This window comes from Jaculus jaculus, chromosome 12 (genome assembly GCF_020740685.1).
Source record: "Jaculus jaculus isolate mJacJac1 chromosome 12, mJacJac1.mat.Y.cur, whole genome shotgun sequence".
Classification (NCBI taxonomy): Eukaryota; Metazoa; Chordata; class Mammalia; order Rodentia; family Dipodidae; genus Jaculus; species Jaculus jaculus.
The window spans coordinates 71155928-71179081 of NC_059113.1; the positions used below are offsets into that span (position 1 = coordinate 71155928).

The 23154-nt window shown below is 38.1% G+C and overlaps 1 long non-coding RNA gene across 1 annotated transcript in view; it reads left to right on the forward strand.

The window, feature by feature from the left end:
- The first annotated feature begins 15782 nt into the window (after positions 1-15782).
- The window catches only part of LOC123453720, a 30169-nt gene continuing 22797 nt past the window's right edge, over positions 15783-23154 (forward strand). Inside the window, exon 1 of the long non-coding RNA XR_006632936.1 lies at positions 15783-15934. This is a non-coding gene — a long non-coding RNA (uncharacterized LOC123453720). The remainder of the gene's footprint in view (positions 15935-23154) is intronic.

A 23154-nucleotide genomic window follows, 5' to 3' on the forward strand; every position in this document is an offset into this window, starting at 1 on the left:
GAACCCAACTCACCACAAAAGATAGACACTTTCTCAGGGTGAGAGGTTGGAAAATGACATTCCAAGCAAATGGAAATAAAAAATAAACATGTGTTGCTATATTAGTATCTGATAAAATTGATTTCAAACAAAAAGTAATCAAAAAAGACAAAGAAGGCTATTTCTTACTCATAAAGGGAATGATCTAACATGAGCACATCACAATCATAAATATATATGCCCCAAACACATGGGCACCACAGTTTATAAAACAAAATCTACCTGACAGTAAAACAGAACAGCATTCATATTTGAAGACTTCAATACTCCACTATCAACAGTAGACAGATCATCCAAGCAGAAAATCAACAGGAAGATAATAAGAGATCAACAGCATCATAGATCAACTAGTCCTAACAGGTATCTATAGAACTTTCCAGCCCAACTCTACAGAATACACATTCTTCTCAGAAGCCCACGGAACCCTCTCCAAAATTGACCACATGTTAGATCACAAAGCATGCCTTCATAAAGTCAGGAAAATTGAAGTAACTTCCTGCACCATGTCAGATCACAATGCTTTAAAGCTAAAAATTAATAACACCACCAACTCCTGAAGACTAAAACAATAAATAGGTTGTTGAAAAAATCAAAAAAGAAATTGTAAAATTCCTAGATTTGAATGATAATGAAAACACAACCTACCAAAACTTATGGGACTCAATGAAGGCAGTCATAAGTGGAAAATTGATGGCCCTAGATGTCTTCATTACAAAGACAGAGAGAACACAAATCTAATACCTGACTGTCCACCTAAAGGAGCTGGAAAAGCAAGAAGTATCCAACCCAAAGACCTCCAGATGGAAAGAAATAATCAAGATTAAAGCAGAAAATAATGAATTGGAAACTAGGAAAAATATTTTTAAAAATCAATGAAACAAAGAGGTGATTCTTCGAAAACATAAACAAGATTGACAAACCCCCGGCCAAAGTGATCAAGCACAAAAAAGAGAAATCTCAAATTAACAAAATCAGAAGTGAAAAAGGAGAGATCACTACAGACATCAATGAAATTGGAAGAATCATTAGGACATACTTCCAAAACCTCTACTCCACAAAATTAAATAATCTGGAAGAAAGGGATGAATTTCTAGACACATACAACCTACCAAAACTAAACTAAGAGCAGATTAATCTCCTAAGGAAACCTATCACATCCATGGAGATAGCAAAAGTATTTAAAAAATCCCCCAAAATAAAAGTCCAGATGGCTTCTGAGCTGAATTATATCAAACCTTCATAGAAGAGCTGAAACCAATTTTTTTTCAAACTATTTCACATAATCAGAGACCTGTGAATGCTTTGTGACTCCTTTTATGAAGGTAGCATCACCCTAGTACCAAAACCAGACAGAGATGCAACAAGGAAATAAAATTATAGGCCTGTATCCTGAAGGAACTTAGGTGCAAAGATCCTAAATAAAATCCTTGAAAACCGAATTCACCAACACATCTAAAGCATTATCTGCCTTGATCAAGTAGGCTTCATCTCAAGGATGCAGGGATGGTTTAATATGCAGAAATTGGTCAATATAATATACCACATAAATAAACTGAACTATAAGAACCACATGATTATTTCAATTGATGCAGAGAAGGCCTTTGACAAAATACCACACCACTTTTTGATCCAAACACTGGAAATAATAGGCATGAAAGGTTTATATCACAACACAATAAGAGCTATATATAAAGCTCCTAAAACCCAGATAATCCTTAATGGGGAAAAACTCAAGGACTTCCCACTGAGATCAGGAACAAGACAGGGATACCCACTCTCACCACAGCTCTTCAATATAGTACTAGAAGTACCAGTCCAAGCAATAAGACAGGAGAAAGATAAAAGGGATTCAAATTGGAAAGGAAGAAGTCAAGTTAGTCCTAATTGCAGATGGCATGATCCTATATATAAGTGACCCAAATGTCTCCATCCCAAAACTTCTAAAGGTGATAAATTCCTTCAGCAAAGTGGAAAGATACAAAATCATTGCACAAAATCAGTAGCTTTTCTGTATGCAAAGGACAAATATACACAGAAAGAAATCAAACTGTCCCATTTTCAATAACAACAAAAAAATAAATACCTTGGAATAACACTAACAAAGGATGTGAAGGAACTATATAATGAAAACATAAAAACATTCAAGAAAGAAATAGAGAAGGACTTGAGAAGATGGAAGGACCTCCCATGTTCCTGGATAGGTAGAATTAATATTGTAAAAATGGCAATTCTACCAAAATCAATATACAAATTGAATGCAATACCAATAAAAATGCCAGCATCATTCTTCATTGAAATTGAAAAATGATCTCAAAATTCATATGGAATAGCAGAAGGCCTCAGATATCCAAACATACCCAGAGAAAAAGAAACACCTCTGGTGGTATCACCATCCCTGATATAAAGCTATATTACAAAGCCATAGTCACAAAAACAGCATGGTACTGGAATAAAAACAGAAACATAGACCAATAGAACAGAATTGAAGACCAAGATTTAGGGCAAGCAGCTACAGCTGCTTGATCTTTGACAAAGGTGCCAATAATATAGACTGCAGAAAAGGCAGCATCTTCGACAAATTGTGTTGGACAAATTGGATCTGTAGAAAAATGAAATTAGACCCATTCATTACACCATACATAAAAATCAAGTCCAAATGGATTAAAGACCTCAGGATAAGACATGAAATAAGTCAACTACTGGAAGAAAAACTAGGAAGCATGCTCCACAAAACAGAACCGGGAAAAGACTTCTTGAACAAAACCCCAGTAGCCAAGGAAATAAGGAAATTAAACAAGCACTCAGCCAATAGGATCAGCCCAAGTTGCTGACATAACTGAACAGAATCTTGAGGCTTGGACAATAGGGAGGGTAGGGCTTGAGGAAAGGGAAAGGGTGGGAGGCACAAAATCTGAACCCAAATCGAATTGGTACCATATATTCCTATATCTTGTCAAGCTCCCACTAACCTTACACTATTAAAGTGTCTAAACCCTTTTAATTATCTGTAAATTAATAATGGTTATCCCATCTAACTGGCACTGACTTCACTCTCTGTTGGAGAATCTACTTCTCTTTTTCAGATGGGAAGTGGACTTGAGGAGATAAAAAACCCAGCATACTCCACCCTGGCCCTAGCTGAAACCACAGAGGACTTGAGGAAGTAAGCAGGAATGCTGAGCTCTCAGTTAAGCTGATATCAGCACAAGGGTAATGGCAAAAGATACTGAGGACACTCAACACCTACCAAAGCAGAGATCCAGATTCTCCTAAGTGCCCATCACTGAAGTAGACTTAAAATGCTCCCAGCATGGCTCAGGGAATTTTGTGGAAGAGGGGCCAGAAAGATTATTAGAGCCACAAGTTGGGACATTTTGTACATAGACATTGCCTCTCCCCCATAACTGACCACTACTCCTATAATGCATTACCCACAATCCCCATGGGGTTGACCTGCATTCCCAATGAGGAAGGCCTCTTCAGAAAAGGGGCAAGGAGGAGGGAAAGTATGGTAACAACATGTAATGTTTACATACAAAATATGTCCATATCCAATAATAAAAAAGAAAATAAATAAAATTTAAAAAGAAAAGATTTTTGGATATTTAAAAAAAAGACATCAGAAAAGGGCAATGGAGGTTGTATTGGTATTTGAAAGCACTGAAAATGACAGGTACAGTCACTCAGTATATTTGACAAGTTCCTTCCTAATCTATCTTTCCAGGACTATGCACTTTAAAGGTAACTTTTTCCTGTTATTTCTACTTTTAATTTACGGATTACTCAATTCGAAATGATCTGTAGGATAAATAAGTAGATTACACCAGCCCAACCCAGTCATTCTGCTTCCAAGGCATTCTTGCATCAGAACAGTGAGCCAGTTATTTTGCATAACTTTGATGATAAGTGACATTTCTATTAAATAACTTGTGTTATGTTGCAGGAGGATCACAGGGCAGATCCCCCAACTCAGATTTATAAATCTGGTGAGAGAGTCTCCTTCCTCACTTCATTTTTGAAGAAAAAGAAAAAACTTTCATTGACAATTTTTATACATGAACATAATCCCCTACCAATACCTTCTTTTGTTCCCCCTCATTGTCCACCCCTTCAACTGAACTCATTTTTCTTTCTGAATAGACCCTATTCTATTTTGATGGCTTCTTGTGTTTGTTTTTTTTTCCTACCCTCAATCATTTATGTTGAATGTTAATGGGTTCAATTTTGCAGAGGTATTTTGGAATTAGCAACAGTGACGATATAATGGTCACTTCAGGTAGGGAAGAAATAACCCAGACTATTCTTCCTTTCCTTTGGCTCTTATATTCTTTCCTCTCCTTCTTCAATATTCCTTGAGCCTTGGATGGAGGGCACAAGAGAGATGTCTAATTTAGCAACCTTCTTTTCTTCTCAATATTTTGATGAGTTTTGAGTCTCCCCAGTAGTTACCACTATCTGCAAAAAGAAGCTTCTCTGATCAAAGGTATGATGAGTTACTAATCTCTAGTGATAAATGCAATATAAATAGAGGGAAATTTGATGGCTATACATGTCCACTTAGTCAAGCAACAGTAGTAGCTTCTGGCCTAGGGTTTATGACCTACTCAGCCATAGGCTTTTGACTAGGTTTTTAATACCAGTAATTTATTCTTTCCCATGGAGCAAATCTCAGACCTAGTTGAGAACACAACACTACTGTATTAATGGGCACTTCCTATATGGATATTCAGTTGTGTAGCATATAGGGGTGTTCCACAATTGGACAAACCTGGTGATGAATTTGCTCCTGCAGTAGCTTGCACAGCACCTTTCAGCACTATACCAGTTATCTAGGAAGGAGAAGGCCCCCAGCTCAGTTCCAGCTGGACTTCTGTGCCCTGCAACTAATTCACATGTTGTCTTCAGCATTACTCTCTAGTTCAGGTGGTCCACCAAGAACCTGGAAATCAGCTGTATTGTTTAGAGGGCTTCAGATGCCTCTATATCCAACAATTCACTGGGAGGTGTTCTACCCCTGACACTGAGATTTTTCTGTAACAACCTATGAATTTTGCAAGCAACATTATTCACCCCATAATAATTATGTGCACTAAATAGGACTCTCTCTTTTTCTATTTTCTTAAATTACATATATATATATATATATATATATATATATATATATATATATATATATATATACTATTATATTGTTTCATTGAGAATTTTAACACATGAACATACTGTAATTTGATCATAATCCCTTCCCATACCCTCATTAGTCACCCCTATGCCACTAGAGTTCCAGTGCACTGGCTACACTTTCTATACAGCTTCTCCTCTATTTTGATGTCTAATTCTTCTTATCCCCCTCCTCTATAATCTATGTCAAAATATTGATGGGCTCAATATTGTTCTTATGGAGGTAGCAACCTCCACTATGAGGTCATGAATACACCAGTCTCTTTGTATCTGACGAATACTGTCCCATAGTACTGCTCCTTACCCACTGGCTCATATTCTTTCCACTCCTTTCCCCACAATGTTCCTTGACCTTTGGAAGACTTGATAGAGATATCATGTATGGCAGCAAACTCTCAAGAACCTTTTGTTTACAGCACTTTGGTGAGTTTAGAGACTCTCCAGTATCAATAACCATCTCCAAATGGGAACTTCTCTGGTGGATGATGAGCTCAGCAGTAGTATTTTTTCTGCCACCTCCTTTCTGCACCTGAGCCCTGGAAAGTGACAGAGAGGTCCCATCCAGTGCTGAGCACTCAAGTGTCACTTCTTATCATCTTGATGAGTCTTGGGTCTCTCTAGCTGTCATCAGCATCTGCAAAACAAGCCTTCTCTAACTAGAAGGGAGAAAAATATTAAACAATAGGCATAAACATATATATTTAGAAGAAAATTTCATGACCATAACATGTGCATTTAGTCAAAGAACAGTGGTAGCTTCTCTCTAGGACCCATGACTTTCCAAGTCATAGACTTTTGATTTGGTTTTCAGTACCAGACATGAATTCCCTTCCCCAGAGTGGTCCTTAAATCCATCCAGCACTTGGATAACCCAGTGAGCACATCTTGTCTGGCTGGTTTGTGTGTAACATGCAGGATCTACAGCTAGTTAAGACTGTTAACATTTATGGATTCCAACAGATAAAAAGACTAACAGATCAGTTCCAGTTTGTTCTGAGGCCCAACATGTGGTAGCTTTAGCATCTAGTTCTCATGGGTAATCAAGAGCTTTGGCAATGGCCTATATGGTTTGGGGAGCCTCATGGACTTCCCTGACCAGCAAATCACTGGGGTATGTCTGACCCCAGCACTGAAATTTTCCTATGGCTTCTGGGTACAACATTTTCCACTCCTGCAGGGTTCTCTTTCTTTCTTTCCTTCCTTCCTTCCTCCCTTCCTCTCTCCCTTCCTTCCTTCCTCTTTCTTTCTATTTTAGTCAACTGATGAAGATGCAGGTTTCCATATAACTTGTTCAAAATGTCAATAGTTTTATGAACCTCTCCATCCACCCCATCCTTTTTCTCTTCCGTTTCCTCCATCCCATTTAGACCTTTCTATCCCTTATATTCTGTCCCTCTACTATCACATCTATTATCTCCTCCATTAAGCCTTCCCCTACTTCCTCCCTCCTGGCCTCTTTCTAGCTTTCTCTACTCTATTACTAAGTCTTGCTCCAATCTACATACTAACCTAAAAATCCAGTTAGGATCCACATATGACAGTGAACATGTGGCATCTGAGTAAACTTACTTAGTAACCTATTTTCCAGATATATTCTTTTGCTGCAAATTTCATTTTTTCTTCATACCTAAATATAACTTCAGTTTTCATTTGTGCCACATATTCATTATCCATTAATCAGTTGATGGATGTCTACTCATTCAATTTTCTACTTGTTTTGAATACAGAAGACATAACATGGCTGAATAGGTATCTCTGTAGTAGAATGTACAGTCCTTAAAGTATATTTCTAGGAATGGTATAACTGGGTCATATGGTAGACCGAATTTTAGCTTTTTGTGAGAAACCACACTGAGTTCCATAGTGGCTGTGTCAGTGTGGGTTCCCACCAGCAGTAAATAATGGTTCCTCTTTACCCATACCCTAACCTATACTTGTTGTCATTTGAGTTTTTGATGATTACCAATCTGACTAGGGTAAGATGGGATCTTCAAGTAGTTTTGGGGGGAAGTCGTTTTTTCAAGTTAGGGCCTCACTCTAGCTCAGGCTGATCGGAATTCACTATGTAGTTTCAAGGTGGCCTCAAACTCATGGCTATGCCTTCCAAGTGCTGGGATTAAAAGCTTGCACCACCACACCTGGCATCCAAGTAGTTTTAATTTGGATTTCCCTGATGACTACAGGTGTTGAACATTTAAAAAATATTTACTGAGCCTTCATATTTCTTCTTTTGGAAGTGTTCACTTAGTCTCATGGACAAATAGTTTTTGATTGGGTTGTATGATTTTATTTTTATTATTGCTTAACTTACTGAGTTTTGACATAAAGCCTTAGAATTCTTTCAATTATGTTCTGTTGCAATGTTTCCCTTCATGTTTAGTAGTATTGATTAGGATCTCTCTCTTTGGTTAACTTTGCTAAGGGGTTTGCCATTCTTGTTTATCTTTTCAAAGAACCAATTTTTTGTTTCATTAATTATTTTGTCTTTCTGGGTTCTATTTCACTAATTCTCCCCCCACCCCAATTTTGATGATGTTTTCCCATCTGGAACTGTTCAGATTGGTCTGCTTTTGTTTTCTCTTGTTCATTATTAAGCTATTTATTTGTGATCTCTCTACTTTTGTAATGGAGGTATTTAGAATTATCAGCACTTCCTTCATTATGTCCCATAGTTTGGAGATGTGGTGTTTTTGCTTTAATTCAGTTCTAGGAATTTTTTTCATTTCCTTCTTGATTTCTTCAGTCATTTATTGAATGTTCGACAGTGTATTACTCAGTCTCCAGGAGTTTGTGTAGTTTCTATCTTGTTTCTTAATTTCTAGCCTTATTACATTGTAGTCAGACAAAAATTCAATGACTTATTTAAATTTTCCTAAACTTGTTAAGACTTTCTTGGTGTCTTTACATTTTTTCTTTTTTTTTTTTTCCTACTCTTTGTATTTGATCTATTTTAAAGAAACTTCCATGGGCTACTGAGAAGAATATGTATTGCATATTACTAGAATAGAATCTTCCTTACATGTCTGTTAGATGCATTTGATATACGGTGTCAATTAACTTCATTGTTTCTATATTTTTTGTCCAAATAACTTCTGTTTTATAAAATAATGTATACTTGTGTTTGGTATGTACATGGTTAGAATTGTAATGTCCTCTTGGTGAATTATTTCCTTGATGAAATGGCCTTCTTTACCTCTTCTGATTTTGATTTGATATTACAACAGCCATACCTACTTGTATGAAAAATACTATTCCATTTGCTTGAATATATTTTTCCATCATTATAGCCAGCATGGTTGGGAACTTACTACAGTTGTTGCTGCTCTGTGAACCCAGAGAGACATGCTGGCTGAGCAGGGGGAGACCTAGGGATTTGGAATCTCACCCCTTCACCCCTAGCAACCCAACACATGGGGTGGTTGGGATAGGGACTCTGAGAGATAAGTGGGCAGAATAGAAGAAGACCTAGAGAGTTGGGTGCTCACCTCGGGTATGCTGGACTGGGAACCTGGAGAGATATGTGGATGGAGTCAAGTTATATTATGCTCATTTATTTGTTTGCTTTTACTAACTATTTTATTTATTTATTTGATAAAGAGAAGGGGAGGGAGGGAGAGAGAGAAGCCGACAGAGTATAGAGAATGGGTGTACCAGGGCCTGTAGCCACTGAAAACTAACTCCAGACTCATGTACCACCATGTGTGTCTGGCTTACATGGGTTCTGGGAAATCGAACATGGGTCCTTACGCTTTGCAGGCAAGTACCTTAACTACTAAGCCATGTCTCCAGCCCTTGTTTGTTTTGTTGAAGCAGGTTCTCATTCTAGGCAAGGCTGACCTAGAATTTACTTTGTAGTTCAGACTGGTGTTGAACTGACAGGGACCTCAGTCTCCCAGTGCTGGGATTAAAGGTGTATGTCACTATAACCTGAATTTATTATTTTTTTCTTTATTTTTACATTGGGGGAGTCTTGCCAGGATCTTGTGATGCTGCAAACTAACATCAGATACTTATACCACATTTTCATCTGGCTTTATGTGGGTACTGGGAATTAAACTCAGGTTAGCAGGATATGCAGGCAAAGGCCTTTAACCACAGAGCCATGTACCCAGTCCTGTATTTTTTAATTAGTTAAGAAATAAGTGGGTTTCTCTATGGCTTTCATAGCATTTTAAGTTTTGGATTCCTCTCCCCAACCCTCTCCTGTGTTTCATTCCCCTTCACTAACCTTGTTTCTCTTCATTCTGTCTCAGGCACATTGAATGTCTCCCTAACTATTCTTGCTTGAAACTTTTTGTCCCACTTGAAATTACCTGCCTTCATCACACCAAGCTAATAGTGCACTTTATCTCCTCTGTAGAATACAACTCTTGATCAATAACTGAAGGGCTGCATAACCCAGTTACCATATGAATTTTGTTTTATTTTTATTTTTAATTTTTATTTATTTATTTATTTTTGTTTACTTAAGTTTATTTATTTGAGAGTGACAGAGAGAGAAAGAGGCAGATACAGGGAGAGAGAATGGGCACAACAGGCCTCCAGCCGCTGCAGATGAACTCCAGACAAGTGCGCCCCCTTGTGCACTTGGCTAACGTGGGTGCTGGGGAATCAAGCCTAGAACCAGGGTCCTTAGGCTTCACAGACAAGCGCTTAGCCACTAAGCCATCTCTCCAGCCGTTATTTTATTTTTAAAGTATTTTCTCTGGAGAACAAAATAAGTGCAGTTAGCGTATTGCAGGCAGAAGGGCTTCGAATAGAAACCAAGGCTTCCTGTTCCTTTCTCTGGATGGTTACTACTGTCCTTCTCAGGGGCAAGAACCACTTTAAAATCACATTAGCATCTTGTTTTTCTTTTAATCACTGCTATGGTTTGAATGTGAAATGCCCTCCCCCCCCCCCAAGCCCCTGGCTTTGAACATTGTTCATCAGCTGGTGGTGCTATTTTGGGAGTTTGGAACCTTTAGCTGGTGGGACATGGCTGGAGGAAGTGGGTCACTGGGTGGATGGGCCTTGATATTTATAGTCTTACCCCTGTTGTCTCTCTGCTTAGTAGTCCACCCAGCTAGGAGAAAGCTTCCAGAAACCAGCTGTTAGTTGTTCTCACCATGCCTTTCCAACTATAATAGACTGTACCCTCATATCATGAGTCAAAATAAGCCTTTTTTTCTGTTAACTTGCTTCTTTTCAGGTATTTAATAAGAAAAGTTAACTATTACAATTGCATCCATATCTACCAAATATACTCATGGTATTATATATTTATGAAATTTAGAAATATTGACTAATCTCTTTTTCAAGGAGTATCCAGTTTACTTATCCAACACTCTACCCTCCTTAACCTCTTCCTTTTTAGTGATCATTTCACCAGTTCTTTATTATTTTAAGTTCAGAGAATTATTGAAAAGTTGGACTAGGTAAATAGCTCAGCATTTAAATGTGCTTATGGCACAAGTATGAAGGCTTGAAGATGCCTAAGACAGCTAGAGTTCAATTTCCAGGTCCTATGAAAATAGCTCTGTGTTGGTACTTGTGCCTGTAACCGCAGTCTCATAGCTGAGCAGAGACTAAAATTCATCAGATCCCCAAAACTCCAGAGACAGAAAAGATAGTCTGACTCAAAACAATCTGGGGAAAAGAGCAATGGAGCAGGACACCAAACATTCCACTTTGGCCATTGTAGGTGAGGGGCCCCCACCACCGGCAAGCATATGAGGTGCCACACCACACCATACCACACACATGAATACCCACACAGAGTTTTAAAAATAATTATTGCAAACTTTGCTTCTTATTCTGTCATAAATGACTTAGGTTTTAATTGGTAAAATGAGGATACCAGCATCCTTATGCTTCTTGCATCTCCTTTTCCTAACTTTTTTTAACCTTTCATCAAAATTGCAATGTAGGGGCTGGAGAGATGGCTTAGCGGTTAAGCGCTTGCCTGTGAAGCCTAAGGATCCCGGTTCGAGGCTCGGTTCCCCAGGTCCCACGTTAGCCAGATGCACAAGGGGGCGCACGTGTCTGGAGTTCGTTTGCAGAGGCTGGAAGCCCTGGCGCGCCCATTCTCTCTCTCTCCCTCTATCTGTCTTTCTCTCTGTGTCTGTCGCTCTCAATTAAATAAATAAAAAATTTAAAAAAATTGCAATGTACTTTATATTATTAAGTTAATAACATTTATTGCCAGCTGTGTTATCTAAATTTAACCTTATATTATTTAATTATAGAATCATTTTAAAAGTTGAAAGCTAATAAGATAGCTAATCATTTTTACTTGTTTTACATTGTTTTGAACATATAAACTTTGGTTCACTATATAATAAATTGTGGGCTATGATGATATTTCCTCTGGTAGGAGTCTCCTGGATTGATTTGGGTGTCATTCAAGAGAAACTATTTCTACAATTATGATAAAATGTAATATTTTAATTATATTATGCTATAATAAAGACATATTTTATTGTAAATCATTTATAAGTATATTGACTTTGATTCATATTGAATATGGAGGTTTATTTTAATTTTTCCCTAGAAATTTTTGCTTTGCTTTTTCTTTTTGGGTTTAAAATTCAAACTCTTTCCAATTAATCTCTGGTATGATTCAGTTCTTATTTACTTCTTGGAAAGCATTATGGTCTTCTTTATGCCTTTTGTTTGTTTTTTCTTAGAGCCTTGACTTTCCATTTAACTTTAGGTTCTTGTGTTTTAGGCCTTCATTAATGCAATCAAGCCATTCTTATTATTTCAGTTTGCTCCTGGTGAAGTGTGACAGGAACATTATGAACTGCTCCACTGACAGCATGTGAGTAGAAGATCTTACAAGCCAGCAAACAGTATGCCATGTTCTTTCCCACCACCATTTAAGGATAGGTAGACACTAAACTTTGGACCCCAGAGTAAGGAGACATAAGCAAGGTCTTAGTGGTTGTACAACAAGCATCCATTCATTAAGTACATAATAAGCACTAAGTGTATATCTGTTGGTAATACCATATTGATCAGATTCATAGATTTCTTGATGATGTAACATTAGAGTCTAGTGAGGAAGGCAGCAAATGTGTTAATGTTCTAGCTAGTGAGTAGTGTGAGGAATTATGGAGTAAGTGAGTCAGGATGAGAAGCATGGTTCCTTCACAGGGAAGCTAAGAAGGAGTTCTAAGATGACAATATTTGAGCTGAAATGACAAGAACACAAAATAGCATGGTATTCCACATTATGAAGAAGAGCTGTATGACAGAGAGATGCCATGTGCACTGACTTTGGAATGGACATGTCTGGCTCAACCACTGAGTAGTAAGGGGTCCATGAGGCTAGAGCATCATAAGAAACAGCTCATGAAGGGTTTGTGCACCAGGAGAAGGCTTACACTTCATGTTGTATGAGCTGATGTATGAGTGACAGGAGGATGTTGAACAGAAAACAACAAGGCATTACAGTTGCATTTCTGAAGACTCACCCCTCCTACTGTTTGCAGAGTAGACCTTAGGAGATCAGGAGGCATAGAAAGCCAAGATCAAAATAACTTCCTAGGGTCTTTAAAACCTTACTCAGCTGTCCTTAATTGAGCATTCTCTTCTGCTGACCAGTATGGTATGTCTGACTTGCATTCTCACGAGGAGCTGATTTCTCATAGTGATGGGTTCTTGTTGGGCTCATGCGCTGGGCTGCCCTGGTGATGGGCTATGTAAAGATGGGTCTTGTGCAGCTTCCATCCTGCTCAGCATTCTGCAGCTTGCAATGCTTTGTGACCCTCAGCTAAAGAAAATATTTTCTGTTGTTTCTCTGAGAATGTGTTTCCTCTCAATTTCCTCTGTTCATCCTTCCTTTCTAGAAATCTTACTAGGAAATGTATAACTTTTTGCTTTAATTTTCCATGTTTCTTTGACATTTTAATTTTTCTTACATAGTTTAGAAATTTTTCTTTGTATCAGTTACTTTATTGAAGTAAGAAGACCAAATATTGAAGAAAGACTACTTCAGGACAAAATTAGATGGAGGAAGTTTTTAATATTTTTTGGTACATTTAAAAATACTCTAATGTGTTTATTATGCGAGATTTTCAATACCTGAGTCAGTTCAGTCCTTTCTGAGCTCAAACTTGTATTCTCCAGTGTTCTAATTTTTAAATCATTTCACCAAGATCTTAGAAAAGGAAGGAAATGTTCAGTACAACTAACTAGTTTTAGTAGTATCACTATCTTTTAGAAGAAAACTAGGGGCTAGAGAGGTGGGTCAGTGGTTAAGGTGCTTGCCTGAAAGGCCTAGGGACCTGAGTTTAATTCTCTAATAACCACAAAAAGCCAAAGGTTCAGGATGGTGCATGAGTCTGGAGTTCTTTTACAGTGGCCAGAGACCCTGGGGCACCCATCCACCCCCCTTTTCTCAATCTTTCTCAAATAAATAAATAAAATATTTTTAAAAATAAGAAGAAAATAAGTGTTTACTCACTTTTCTTGGATTATTCAGGTTAATACCTGAAGCTTCATTTAAGTAAATCACTCCTATACATTTAACTTATGTTTCTCAATTTTGAATGGTGATATATATAATGTAATTGTTGTACCCAGTAGGTCCCTTTAGATGCCATCTAGAGATCATTTGGTGTATATCACAGACTGAAGACTTGTTTTAAAAGCAAGGTCTCTCTGGGATGGGACTGACTTTGTGGTATTAGATCTGACCAATAGCTGTCATGACTGGTATTCCCTCCAACTGAAAGAAAGAAGAAGAAACAAATGGCAGCCTGGGCAGGGAGGCACATACCTTTGATCCCAGCACTGGGGAGGCAGAGGTGAGAGGATTTGCTGTAAGTTCGAGGTCAGCCTGGAACTACATAGTGAATTCCATGTCAGCCTGAGATAGAACAAGACTCTACCTCAAAAAAAAAAAAAAAACTGGCAGCCACTCTGATACTGGGCTAATAACCTCTTTAGCAGCAAATAGGATTGTAAAGAGAACGGGCCTATCTATACACCAGGGTAACATGGCAACTTTAATCTTAAATAAATCAGTACATATCCCCACATGCATGCCACATAGATACAGTTGGATCACCTATGATAATTATAGCATGTGCATATGAAATATTCTGTAAGCTGACATCAAATGTAGGGAAATTTATTTCTACAGAAATAGGAATTATTCACATGACTCACATCTGATGTAGAGAACTGGTCTAGCGCCCTGGGAATGGATGGATGTAAGTTAAAGAAGGAAATAGGCCTGTGTCCCCGACAAATGGAGCAAACAATGGCGCCTTGCCACTGCTTCAAGTTACAAAGCAAGGCAGGGCCTGTTCCCCAAATACCCAGCTGAGCTTTTGCTCAGGTCACAGGAATGTCTGTTTAATGTTAATATGGGAGATTCTAAAGAATTGTACAGAAGTTTTATACAAAAAATATTCTTCCCCAGGCAATAACTATGTAGAAGAATTCTAGAAGACATTTATTCTATGCTGAAAAACATAGTAATACAAGTGGTAGAATTGTTTGAGGGAATGATATGGGCTTATTTCTAAGGAAGAGTGATTGTTCAAGTGACAATATCACAAATAAATACAACTACAGCTTGCTTTTGTTTCATTTTTCGCCTTAGCCCCACACAAATTCCTTGAGTCCATTACTGTCCTCTTCAGTCCTCTGCTGGCTATTTCCCACTTCTAAGCTGTGGATGCTGAAGGGACATTTTCCCCAGGGGTGGCCCTTTACTAACTCCTTTCACAGTGTGCATGGATATGCATGTCTATGTCCTTCCATATTATCTGATTACTATCTCTGCTGAAGGAACTAAGATCAGGGTCACAAATTTTCCTTACAACCCTTGATAGCAAACTAAGAAAGTGAAAACCTGGGGTTGGCCTCAGGAAGAGCAAGAGAGGCACACCCCAGCTCTGTCTGCAGCTCCCCTTGGCCTCCACCTCAGCTCCCTGACCATCATGTTTCTATGCTCAGTTCTCCTGGCAAGTAAGAAAATGCAATATGGTTTTCAAGTCAGCCTGCTCATTTTATACCATTTCTCATTGCTGTTACCAACCACTAGCCTTTTTAATTTACCTACATCTTAAATATCTTTTATAATTCTGTATTTCATAGTTTTGTTGTCAGATTTTGGTTTTTGGTGACTTCATAGTGACTTGTTTCCTTCTGTGTTTAGTGATTTTTCACTTTCAGATTATATTATTTGCCCAGAAATCTGTAGTAGTCAAAGGCCGTGTGTGTGTGTGTGTGTGTGTGTGTGTGTGTGTGTGTTAGTAGTAGTGTAGTAGGTATGGCATGGTATAATATATGCACTGTGTGTGGGGGCACAGATGCTTGTGCCTAGGCACATGCTTATATGCCATGGATTAAAGGGCAATGACAGTCTATAAACAGAAGATACATGGACTCTAATTTCTGGCTTTAAGCAGTACTGTCTCCCTTGTTAGTACCCTCATCTTTTCACACATGCAGTTAAATTTTAATCAACCATGAAGTTTGTGAGCATGAATAACTTTTCCAGAGATGCAGTCTGGCACGTTGATTATAAACAGAAACCAGGACAAGAATCAAATGAATGATTTTGATCAGTGAGTTTGGGCCAGGAGCTGAGTACAAGCGCACTGCCACAAGCCTTGAAGCCAGGAGGCCTGTACGGGGACATGTGGCATGTGCAATCTTGACTTGCACACACCGCTCCAACATGATGCAGACTTGCTGAGACTGGTGGGAATTTGGGGTATGTTTGCTTGTTTTTGTTTACTTTCAGTTGAGAAGAAAAACAAAAAAGCAAGCATTTTTGCAAATGGAAGTTGTTTTCGGTACTTGTCTTAGGAAGTTAACGTGAGACTGATTTTGTAGCTTCCTTGTGGCACCGCACGTTGAGCCTGGAGCCTGCACATGCAAGGCAGCATTCTCCATGAGCCCAGCCAGAGACAATGGCTGCTTGCTGTCTGCCTGAACTCTGTCCCTTTCTCACTGCCTCTGTACACGAGAGCAGGTAGGCATGAATGAGTAACATCTTCTCTAAATCCTACTCATTTGCTACTAACAGCACTATACAGGCAATTCTTTGTTAACAGCTTTTCATTATGTCTGTCCTGTTCTTATTTTTAATATTTCTATACAGAACTTTTATACATTCTATTTTGTAAACATTATATTTCTAGATTTTAAATATATATAATTTTTATGTTCTCTAATTAGCATAGTTATTTCATTCACATGTTTTGAGATTGCTGATATGTTTGTACTGACTATCACTGAAGTGCATTCTTTATTTAACATACTCTTTCTTAGTGTAATTACTTTTCTTCTACTAATGTCATGGGATTTACTCCCTTTATATTTCATGTGTACTTGATTTCTACCTTTTCTCCCATTTTTCATTATTTTCATTGCAAAGCAATGGGTTTCACATTTCCTTACATGGATGCTATACACTGATCATATTCACCCCTTTATTCTCTCTTCCTTTAAAAACGTAAGTCACAGACTAAAGAGACGACTTAGCAGTTAAGGTGCTTGCCTACAAAACTAAAGAACCCAGGTTTGATTTGCCAGGACCCACGTCAACCAGATGCACAAGGTAACACGTACATCTAAAATTCATTTGCAGTGGCTAGGGGCCCTGGCATGCCTATTCTTTCTCTCTCTTCATTCTCTGTCTCTGCCACTTCTCTTGCTCTCTCAAATAAGTAAGTACAAATAAAATATTTTAAAATGTAAGTCTCATTTTAAACTGCTACACAAAATTGTGCAAATTTATGGGTTACCTTATGATCATTCTATTTTTAGTAGTTAAATTTCAATCAATATTTGATTACTTTTATTAGAATATGAAGAAAGTATTTCCATTACCTTTTTGAACAATTAAAAAAATCACATCAAATGTTCATCAGCACATGATTAGATAAGGAAAACGTGACTCATATACAAAACGAGACTTTATTTACCTATAAAAAATGGAATAATGACCTTTGAAGGAAAAGGAATGGAACTGAAAATTATCATAATAGATAACACAGACCCAGGAAGACAAAGATAAATACTGCATGCATTCTAGATCTTAATACACACACACACACACACACACACACACACACACACACACACACACATACATCTCCATATTTATCTATATCTATATCATCTATATGTACATTTCATCATCATCTGTCTCCCTATCTATATCTATACATATATACATTAAAGGAAGTTTTTGGAGGCAGGATCTCAATCTACCCTCAGGTTTTTTTGAACTCATTGTGAACATTGTACCTCAACCTCCTGAGTGCTGGGATTAAAGGTTTGAGACATGTCACCATCTTATATAGAGAAACACACACATATTCATATGTATGAGGGTGGGAATAGGTCATGGAAGTGGAAAGGGGACCATAGAGGGGGAAACAGGCCTTATTGGGTAGAAAAGAGAGTAATAAATACACATGGCATGAAAACAGAATGGGGGCTAATGCAGGCAGAAAGAGGACCATGGGAGGGGAAGGGGGGACAAGAACAAAGTATGCATGAGAATAGAAAAAGTGAAATCTATTATTTTGTATAATTTTAAAAATTAATAAAAAGAAATAAATTTTGACAATATAGACAAAGCTATCATTTTTTAGTTATGGGCTATCATATCACTTTTTCCAAGATGCTTCCTTCACTCAGTAAATACATATTCATGATGTTCCACCTAGTTCAGTTCTAAGTGTTGCTGATGCAGCTGTGAACACAGAAGGAACACTGTGCAATCATGTTCAATTCTAGTTTGTGTGTGTGTGTGTGTGTGTGTGTGTGTGTGTGTGTGTGTGAGAGAGAGAGAGAGAGAGAGAGAGAGAGAGAGGGAAAGAGTAATGGTCTATTATCTAGTTTGTACCTTGTGTGAGTTTCCCAAGTAATCATTTTTATTAATTTCAGGATAGACTTAAGCTTATCAAATTCACACTTTCTCAGATCACCATGAGTGTTATTGGCTGTTAGAACCAGAATGTCTCCAGCTGTGGACTCTGATTGCCATTTCATTTTGTCACTCTGGGTTTCCTGAGAGTGACAAAAATCACCCCTCCCACTTATCACCTTCCGGGAATGACACAAACCACCTGTCTGATTATCACTTTCCTGTAGTGGCCCAAGCCTGGAGGCAAGGTGGACTGCTCCATAAGCAAAGAATTCCAATGACCTCCATAAGCACCTCCTAGTCTGTAGGGGAAGTTGTTTCTAAACTGCCTGCCTTGAGCCCTTCTCAGGTTTTCCTGAGTAAGGCCTGTTTCTGCTGTTGAGTTGCGTTTTCTCTCTCTTCTCATTTCCTGCTTTTTTCTTAACATTGGCCATTCAGTTCTTTTGACTTCAATCACTTTCTTGCAGAATTAGTCAATGTCCTTTCTTTCTTTTTTTTTTTTTTTTGTTTTTGTTTTTGTTTTTCGAGGTAGGGTCTCACTCTCAATGTCCTCTCTATGGGAGCCTGGGGTAAGGAAACCTCTCAGGTCTGTTTTAATGCATCCTTATTTTCCTTCACTTCTTCACTTGAAGATGGGCTGAGCTTTGGATTTTAGAAGGATCCTTTCACTTTATCTGATTTTTACCTTCATCTTGGGAGGGAATATTTCTTTTCTCCGTGGCAATTTTTTTTTTTTTAATTTTTCTCTTGTTTTTATCTGTTTGCCACTTTGGTTTTGTTTCTAGCCAGTGATGGGTGGATGTTTTGTGTCCTGCTCAGGATTTGTGATCTTATATATTGATGAAAATTCTCAACTGCTAAAGTTCATTTTGTGTTTTCTCTCTTTTCTCTCTCTCTCTCTCTCTCTCTCTCTCTCTCTCTCTTTCGTCTTCAGAAAGTGGAACCTAACTTGTATGAAAGTTAAACTCCACCTATGTGTAGGAAGAGCTCCTAATGATTAGCTGTTTCCCTTGTGCCAAGGTGGTGTGAATTTGCCTGAGAAGAACAAAGCCTTGTAATTCTGACTATGTGGGCCTCATTCTCTTCCCTCCTGCTATAGACACTTCACCTGTTATCTGACATGATTTTCATCTTCATTCTAGTTGTAGCTCTAGTAACTAATTTCTTTCTTGACTTCCACCACAGTGTGTTTGTTTAAACCCTAATATGTTTCATTTCCACCCCTTACTATTTCACAGGATAATGTTTGGAGATGGTACATCTATTAAGTGATTAGCTTGAGATGCATGAAGTAATGAGGGTGGGACCCTTACAGTGGGATTTTTATACACTTATAGAAAGAGTACCAGAGAACTTGCTTGGTAGCACACAGTGACCCAGTGATCAGCTTATGAGTCAGACAAAGATCTCCATTTCATTAGTGCCTTGGTCTCAGACTTCTACACTCCAGAAGGGATTGTGAGAAAATTAATTTCTGTTGTTTAACTCACCCAGCCAGTGGTGCTTTATTGAGATAGCTTGAGCTGACTCATAACTTCCCACCTTACAGCAGCCAGAACCCTTGTTTTCTTTCTGTTTTCCTTCAAAATTCCTTTGCCATTTTTAGTGAGCCAGATTGAGTAACTGTTCCTATCTCTGACATTAAATTTCTCTCTCTTTTCTGACATCCATTTGTCTTTCTTTTCTCTTTTGTTCCATTCAAAATGTGGCTAATAATATACATCATGCCATATTTTGTTAAGTTAACTTCGTCTGGTCATATTAAAGGAGAAATAGAACCAAGGTAGTTCTCATTAGGTAGTCAGGGACAAAGGCCGAAAGAGAAAGAATGAAAAAAAATGCCACCTTGCTTGTCCTTTCAAAGCTGGCAAAATTGGAACCTGGCATCTCACCTAGTCTCACCCATAATAGCCATAATGGCAGCAGTACTGTCTACTTCTTCCCAGTCTGACACGTTTCAGTCTGCTGGCCCCTCTTGGGTCAGCCCCTTGAGTTCAAACCAATGAACTATTTTCCAGACACACCTGAGCCAGAGAGCAAAGCCTACAAGAGAGGTTTGCTGAGCTGCAAGGGGTTTGGCTATTCATTTCTTCTTGCTTGAACCTCAGGTTCCCTTTTCTGGGAAGGTCTTCCCCATCCCAGCTGGGTTGAGGGAATAGCTTTTTTAACGGATTTTTAGGCCAGGAATAAAGCTCCCTGACTTCCTGGAATGCCATATCAATATTAACTGTAATTCATAGATCATGGTTTCTAGGGTTTACAAATGGGCAGGTCTCATAGGAAAGCTCATGTGGCATATATGTGATCAAGCAGGCAGATGGAGAGCCATTTGGAAAACTTCATCTTCAATTTAGAGTCCTTGATGACCTTGGTGATCCACTATACTAACTGCCAGGTATGTTTGTTTATTTAAAAGTGGAATGCAATTGGAATTTTATACTGGGTGTCTTGGTCACCATGGCACTTCTCAATGGCCACCCGTGGCAATGGCAATATTGTGTAGCCAAGAGAGTAGCTTTGTTGTTTGGATACTCAGACAGTGCTGCTGGGTATGAGACAAATGCACTTGACCCATGAAAGGAGAATGATTTTAAGACCTGAGATAGATGGAGGGGATGGATGTGGATTATTGATATTTTTACTCTTCTGTGATAAGTATTGACTCAGAATTGAGTCAGAGAATGAGTAGAAACAGAGCCTGCCTATAAGCACCCATTTGCAGTTTCTGTTATATAGACTTAGAGTTAAACATAAAGAGGAAAAAGAAAATAACAGAAAAATACTTGAGAGAGGCTCATAAACTTCCCATTTTTTGGCTTACAATAAAAGTAATTTATGAGCTCTGAGGAATATTTGCAAAGCATTGCAACTGCCTTGCCTTCCCAGACAAGATATACTAAACACTCTGCATGTTTTCTCTAATGAATCTGTGAATCACCAGTGAGTACAGAATGCCACATTTCATCTGGAAGAGAATGGACAGTGGTGGTCTCCCAGAAAATGCATGTCTGCACTCCTCTATAGTGTTATATATATATATATATATATATATATATATATATATATATATATATGTGTGTGTGTGTGTGTGTGTGTGTGTGTGTGTGTGTGTATGGAGAGAGAGAGTGATAACATACATATATATCTGTAACCCCTACTGTAGTCAGTCCACTTTTTGTTGCCTGTAATGATAACTATCAAAGTGTGTTGGAATAACCTGACAACCAAATTTACCTTATCATGCAAATGCCTTTGGCCTGACCCTCTAAGATGATAATATGTAACTATTATGACAAGTAGTTCTCTGGTTCATGTCCTGCCTTCTCCTTGCAAATCATAGCTGAGATGATTCAAAGCCCTTATGACGTTAACCATAAAAGTTGGGAGTTTGAGTTATGGCTCAGTGTGTGACTTTTGTCACAGGCCAATTTCTTATCTCCATTGATGGTCAGTTTTCCCATCTATAGCGTATCATTTTACCACTGTCAGTGACACCAATAAAGTACTGAGGAGTGTCAGCAGCATTCTAAGTGCTTTCCCCACATAACTCACCTTAGCCTTCAATTTTGGTATAACTTATCATTTTTCTAGGCATCATACATGAAAGAACTGAATTATGGGGAGATTGAGCTGTCTGTCATCTCTAAGCTTCCAAACTGCAAGTGGTATGCTCCTTTTGAGAAACAGTGAGTTGCTTGGTGGATTTATTATTTTATCTTCCATAATTAAAGTTTTGGGAGCTGGTTTCCAGGTCATAGCACTTCTAAAACACTCAAATTTTTACAGAAGTTTTGCAAAACAGTATCGCTGAGCCAACAAAACAAAAATCTATTCTCCACTTCTGAGGTCAAGGTGATCACAGCAAAGGGAAACAAGAATTGTGAACAGTGTGGCTGCAATCATTAAGGTTTTGGGAGACTGTGTGACATTAATTAAATCCTAGGGTTTAGAAAGATTCAAGAGCAAGTTTAAATAACAGTCAAGAGCGGGTTTAAACCACCACATTGAAGTATGTAGAAAACCTAGGTTTAGCAGAATTCTGCTCATTTTGTTTTTATTTTTATTTATTTATTTGAGAGAATAAGGCAGAGGAAGAAAGAAAGAATGGGCACGCCAGGGCCTCCAGCCACTGCAAACAAACTCCAGATGCATATGCCACCTTGTACATCTGGCTAATGTGGGTCCTGTGGAATCAAACCTTGGTCCTTTGGCTTTGGAGACAAGTGCCTTAACCACTAGACCATCTCTCCAGCCCCTCAATTTGGTTTTGAGAAAGCAGTTTCAATTCTTCTGTGCTATTAAATGCTTTTCTTATTATACTAATGTAAGCATAATACCCTTGTACAGAAAATATACGTTAAAAATACTATTGCCATGGTAATTTTCCCAAGTATAATTTATCAAGTACTAAGTATATAAATGACTTATAAACAATTTTCTTTAATATATGAAGACAGGAGCTTTATACTAAGAGGAAATCATACTTGCTACTTGTAGAAAAAAATTTCTTCAACATTATCCTCTAGGCAGACATCACCATCAGCACTGGAAGCTGGCTTTGTTTGGAAATGCTGTCTGTAGAAGTTGGACAAATGTGGTTTCCTGTGGCACTACAGATCAATGATGAGGACATTGTAGTTGGCCCACAGAAGGATATTTTACATGCAAGTCAACAGAGAATATTAAACTCAACAATTCTCAAAAATTTAAAAAGCCTGCTCCAGGTGGTTACAGAGAATTACGGGTATTTTAGCAACTTCCTTATGGCTCTGAGCACATTTTTTTCAGTCTCCTTCTTTCCTAGCCATACTCTAGAAAATAAACAGACTCCTGCATTGATATATTTAAGAAAGCCTTACATTCCTTTCCTTTTTTTCCTTTAAATTGTAAGTCTAGTTTAGCTGAAAGAAAAGCTCTGTATCAGCCCAGCAACACTACCTCTTGAATGACCGTCATAAAATTGAATTCTTCCAGCAGAAAATTACTGATGTAATTTGCAGAGCTGTGTGATTGCTATCTTCTCAGAGGCTGGGAACTTTATGACCTTGAAGTCT